This window comes from Marmota marmota, unplaced genomic scaffold (genome assembly GCF_001458135.2).
Source record: "Marmota marmota marmota unplaced genomic scaffold, marMar, whole genome shotgun sequence".
Lineage (NCBI taxonomy): Eukaryota > Metazoa > Chordata > Mammalia > Rodentia > Sciuridae > Marmota > Marmota marmota.
The window spans coordinates 19,222,656-19,228,723 of NW_026000185.1; the positions used below are offsets into that span (position 1 = coordinate 19,222,656).

At 48.3% G+C, this 6,068-nt stretch overlaps 1 long non-coding RNA gene across 2 annotated transcripts in view; it reads left to right on the plus strand.

Annotated features, from left to right (window-relative positions):
• The window catches only part of LOC107146880, a 16,449-nt gene extending 10,405 nt beyond the window's left edge, over positions 1-6,044 (plus strand). The window contains exon 5 of one of the 2 annotated variants that reach the window (XR_001504082.2): positions 4,655-6,044. This is a non-coding gene — a long non-coding RNA (uncharacterized LOC107146880). Of the gene's footprint in view, positions 1-4,545 lie in introns of both variants that reach the window. The other variant, XR_007342697.1, reaches the window with a different exon arrangement.
• The last annotated feature ends 24 nt before the right edge of the window (positions 6,045-6,068 follow it).

A 6,068-nucleotide genomic window follows, 5' to 3' on the forward strand; every position in this document is an offset into this window, starting at 1 on the left:
GGGGTGCAGAGGCTCAAAAATAGGAAGGGCCTCACATGTCCCCAAGGGGTGGGGACAGCACTTCAGATGTCCCCTCTGTGGTCCACAGCCTGGCACGGTTTTGTCTCCCAAGGGACATGAGGCAATGTGAGGAGAGGCTCTTGAGGATCATGCTTGGTGGGAAAAGACATCTGGGAGTAGATGCCAGGGGACGCTGAAGCCACCTGCCATGCACAGGACGGCTGCCCGCCCCAGAATGACCCCGCCCAGCTGTGCCCAGGTTCCCGTGGACACGCTCCATTCACGGGCTGTCCAGCACAGGGGGACACTACACCCCCAGCCCCCAGGCCTCATAGACATCACCTGGGGGTCCAAGGCCCCTCAGGAAAGCAAGCTTGTGCTGGGGGAGCTGCAGGTGGCAGGTGACATGCAGCCAGTTTCCTCCTGTGCCAGCTGCCAGTTCCCGGAAACCAAAGGGGGCACGCTCCTTGGCGTCCCCTTTTCAATTAGCCCTGGTCCCTCTTTGCAGCTGATCCCCAGGCCCTGCAAGTGCCCGGTCCTTTCTGATGGCCTGTGGCTCCGCCTCTCCCTTCCCCGCCTGAGAGCCTTCTGTGGCTCCCAGCAGCCGTGGGACAAGGTTGGTCCGGCTCCTTGCTCTGGACACTGCCTTTCCCTCCCGGCTCTGGCTTCCTCCTGGGTCTCATGCCTCTTTCCCTGCCACCCACAGGGGGCCTCCTCATTCCCCGAAGAGGCGGTTCCCTCCCGCCCCCGCCATTCTGGCTCACCAAAGACCCGACTCTGGGCTTGGTGGAGCGTCTCTGTGGTCGGTTTCCTTCCTCTTTCTCTTGGCTCTAATCTTTATTATTTCCCTTCTCTTTCTTTCTCCGGGTTTATTTTTCTGTCCTTTTCTAACTTAGTGATGTCTGAAACGTGGGTTTCTTTTTTGTTTGTTTTTTTGTTTTTTGTTTTTAGCTTTTCTTCTTTCTTAACACCCGGGTTTTAAGGCTACGCATTGCCCTCTAAGTACTGCTATAGCTGCAACCCACATGGCGGAATGTCTGCTTTTTCTACCAGTTTTCTATAAGGGAAAGCAACCTGGTCCAAACTGGCTGAAGCCAAAAGGAAACTCCTTGTCTCATTTGCCTGAGACCAGGGATGTTCCAGATTTCAGATCAGGGTGGAAGGATGGGATTGTGGAATATTTGCAAGTAGGTAATGAGACATAATACAAAGTTAATTTATGTTCTATATTCACCTGAAGGTAATTCTATACAGTATTTTAGGGCCCCTGCACTTTGACTGTGACCCCTCCCCTGAGGTCAGGTAGGAAGTTTTCCTTTGGTGGCCATCATGGGGGTCCCCCCAAAAGTTCCCAAGTCTGGAGCATTTCAGATTTGGGGTTTGGGGATTAAGGACGCTCATTGGTTTCGCCAGCCGGTTTTTCTGCTTTGACCAAAAGACCTGACAAGAACGATTTTAGAGGAGGAGAAGTTTATTTGGGGGCTCAACATTTCAGAGGTCTCAGGCCCCAGATGGCCAACTCCGCAGCTCTGGGTCCAAGGTGAGGCAGAGCATCATGGTGGAAGAGCGTGGTGGAGGGAGGTAGCTCAGGACGTGGCCACCAGGAAGCAGAGAGGAGGAGACAGCTCTTCTTACCAAGGACAAAGTGTATACCCCAAGGGCACACCCAGTGACCCACTTCCTCAGCCACACCCTCTCTGCCTGCTGTCACCACCCAGTTAATACACGATTAGGTGAAGGCTGTCATAACCCCAACCACGTCACCTCTAAACCTTCTCTCCTTGTGTCACACGTCAGCTTTGGGGGGGGGGCATCTACTATCTAAACTATAGCATTCTTCCCCTGGCCCCCCAAAAGCTCATCCCCATCTCATAAAGCAAAGTACATTTAGTCCCTTTCCAAGAGTCCCCAGGGTCCTAACAGTTATAGGATTGCCCAAAAGTCCAAATCCAAAGTCTCCCAAGACTCAAGGCAAACTCTCAAGGGGAGCCCCTACAAAATATCAAAAAGGAAGTTACATATGTCCAATATATAAAAGTACAAAGTAACTATTTCTACTCCACCATGGAGGGGTGGAGACACAGAAAGAAGGGATGGGACCAAAGAAGGACTGAAATCCAGCTGGACAAACAGGTCCTGTAGCTCTACATCCAGCACCTGGGGCACAGGACAGGGTCATGTTCTCTCCCAAGGGTTGGTGTAGCTTTGCCCCTGGATCTTGCTGGCTCTAGTCTCTTTTGGCCTCTCTCAGCCTCTTGTCTCCATGCACGGACCTCTCAGGGGCTGCCCACAGGGACTCCATCCATTCTGCACTTTGCCTTCCCCGCCTTCCCTTTGGGATCTTGGTGGAAGCCTCATTGACCTCCTCACTCTGCAGCGTCCTGCACTCTGCAGAACCAACCCCACCTGGTGGACTCCAAACTCTGCCTCCACCTCCAGCAATAGCCACGTCTCGGAGTACCTGGGGTCTGGACCTGGCAAAGCAACTGCCCAAGCCCACTGTGTAAGCTGGGAGCCCTCAGGATCTCTTCTCAAAGGGATTTTAACTTTCATACCCTGGAGTCTGAAACAGGTGTGGTCTGGCCAATACATGAGGTACCCTCAAGCCATCTTCCCTACTGTTTCTGGGTAAAGCACTCAGCAGCTTCTCTTTCGTGGCTAAAATGTCTTTAACAACCACAATTTTAGCCACAGTTTTACTCCCATGTTTCAAGTCCAAGTGTTTCGAATTTTTCTGCTCTGCTTTCTGCTCCTGATGATCACAATCAACTTGGCTAAAAGCCACCAGCAATACCCATGCCGCCTCCCCAAGACTGCGTTGCCTTGAAATTTCCTCAGCCAGATCAATTAGCCCATCGCCTTTACATTGAGCCTTGTGCAAAGTCTTAGGACCTGGGCAATATTTAGGCAAGTTCTTAGCCTGAACCTAATGTGGACGGCCTGAGGTCCAGTTTCTTTTCTTTTTTTTTTTCAGAGTAGAAATTAGAAGTTTATTAAAGGACAGCAGAAAAGACTTCTCCCGGAGGAAGAAGGGGACCCAAGAGGTGGAATCCCCTGAGGTCCAGTTTCAACAGTGATCTTTCTCCTCTAAAACCTCGTGAGCACAGTCTTTATTGTCTGCTGTCCTATCAGGTTCTGGTCTTTGACTCTCGGCTGAATTTCCCGCTAAGCTCCACTTACAACACCCGAGAGCCTTTCCAGTTTTCATCTCTAAACTTTTCAAACTTCCTCGGACAAATTCCCAAAAACTCCCTGAGCTTCCACACCGCAGGGTCAGGTTCAGGTAAAGCAACAACGTCTCCATACCAATTTCTGTTTTAGTTAGATTTGTGACTGCTGTGACCGAAAAAACTTGAGAAGAACAATTTTAGAGGAGGAGAAGTTTATTGGGGGGGGGGGGCTCACGGTTTCAGAGGTCTCCGTCCCCAGATGGCTGATCCCACTGCTCTGGGTCCAAGATGTGGCAGAACATCATGGCGTACCCATGTGGTGGAGGGAGGAAGCTCAGGACATGGCCACCTTGGTCCTTTCACCAAGGACAAAACACGGACCCCCAAGATCACCCCAAGTGACCCACCTCCTCCAGCCACACGCTCTCTGCCTGCAGTTACCAACCCAGTTAATCCCTACCAGGGGATTAATGCTGCTTAGGTTAAGACTCTCACAACCCAATCACGTCACCTCTGAACCTTCTTGCATTGTCTCACACATGAGCTTTTGGAGGACACCCCATATCTAAACCAGAACCCCCTGAAATGCTGCTATTAATCACAATACTAGAACCTCCAGGCTTGGTGGGTCTCCCTGACCACTGCATTTGAGCTCTTGACAAGGAAAAGCAGGTCTGTCTGTCAGCTGAGACGAACTTGGTGAGCAGCAGGGGGCGGGAGAAGATTGGCGGTTCTTTTTCCCAACCCAAAGACCCTGATCAGTCCCCCAGTCCTCACTCCCTCCCCCAACCCCAGAGACTGGCACCTCAAGCTGGCTCAGCCCCAGGACCCCTGGAGGAAGCCTGGCAGATGTGCCAATCAGCACCTTCCCTTGTCCAGGGATTTCCAGGTTGCCCAGGCTGAGCCGGCCGTGACCTCAGCCTGATGGACACGTTGGCTTGTCGCAATCATTCCCTGGGCTCTTAACTTTTTTTTTTTTCTGTCAAATTTATGGCCAACAATTTCTGTCGCAGCACATGGCCGTTTGGGCCAAGCTTGTTTGATTTGGTTTTAACATTCACAAATGAAATAATAATGTTGCTAAATGTTCCTGAGGGGCACACGCTTGTAATCCCAGCAGCTCAGGAGGCGGAGGCAGGAGGATTGCAAACTCAAGGCCAGCCTCAACAAAGTAGTGAGACCCTGTCTCTAAATAAAAAGAAAAAAAGGGCTGGGGATGTGGGTCAGTGGGAAAGCACCCCTGGGTTCAGTCCCCAGCACCAGAAGAAAAACGAAACAAAACAAAAATCCCTGAGCGATAAAATGTGTTATGTTTTATTTTCTGGGATTCAACAGAGATTGTTACTTGTCTGCCCTGCTTGATCTTTCCCCTTAGGAGAAGAAATATATTTATATCTATTCTTGGGTCAGGAATATATTCAGATCTATGTCTGCATCTGCGTCCATACCTAAATCTGAATCTGTGACTGTTCAACCAAATATAGGTTCAACCGCATATAACAGAAATACAAATTGATGGTAGCTTCAATACAAGCAAGATTTCTTTCATGTAATCAGAAACAGAAGTGGGGACATTACTACCAACTCTACAGAAGCAAAAAGGATCCTCTGATGATGAACAATCGTATGCCAACAAATTCAGTGAACCAGACAAATTTCTAGAAACAGTACGGAATCACTGGAGACTTTAAAAGTCTCACCAAAACCAATTACCAAAATTGACTCATGAAGAAATAGAAAACCCCAATAGACATATCACAAAATAAGAGTTGAATTACCAACCCGAAACCTCCCAGGCAAGAAAAGTCCGTGGATGAATTCTATGGAACGTTTCAAGAAGAATTAACCTCATTCCTTTTTAATTTCTTCCACAAAACACAAGAGGAGGAAATATTACCTAAGTCATTCTATGATACCAAATCCAGACAAGGACGTCACAGATGAGCATCCCTTGGGAACATAGATGCAAAAAATTCCTCAACAAAATACCAGAAAACAGAGTCCTACGGCCCCTTGAAGAGTTTATATAGCAGGACCAAACCTCAGGAATGCAAGGATAGTTCAATATAAGGTGAAGCCACACGGTACCCCATATTCACAGAATAAAGGGACAAACACCACGTGATCATTTATATTGATGCAGAAAAGCATCTGACAAAATTCAATGCCCTTGCAGGACTGAAACCCTCAGCAAAATAGGAATCCAAGGGAATTCCTTCAATTCGACAAGGGTCAGATATGAAACCTCACAGCGGATGAAAAATGGAAGATGTTCCCCTAAGACTGGGAACGAGAATGGTGCCCTCTTGGCCAACGCTCCTCAACATGATACCCAGAGTTCAAACCCCAACAGATCAGCAAGAGGCAGCTATAAAAAGCTTCCAAGTAGAAAGGAAGAAGAAACACGACCTCAATTGACAGACGATGTGATCCTAAATAGAGAAGATCCTCAAGAATCGGCAAAGAAATGACTAGAACCAAAACACAACTTGGGCCAAGTGGAAGGATAGAAATTAACCTGCAGAAACGCACGGGGTCTCAAGGCACCAGCGAGGAGCAGCCCGGCCCCAGGAGGCAAGGAAGAACTTTCCATCACAACAGCATCAAGAGCAATAAAACCCCTGGGGACAGATAGAACTAAGGAGTTGCAAGAAACGTTACTGAAAAAAAATCAAAGAAGAAAGACCCAAGTAAATTTTTGGTGAAGTGGAAGGCGTAACATCATTGAGATGGCGATCTTCAGGTTTACAGCACTCTGTGAATTTAATGCAATCCCTATAAAAATCCCAATGTTCTTTCTTTTAATTAATTAAAATTATTTATTTATTTTGGGTGCTGGGCTGAGCTACATCCCCATCCCTGGCCCTTTGTACTTTTTTTTTTTTTTTTTTTTTTTTT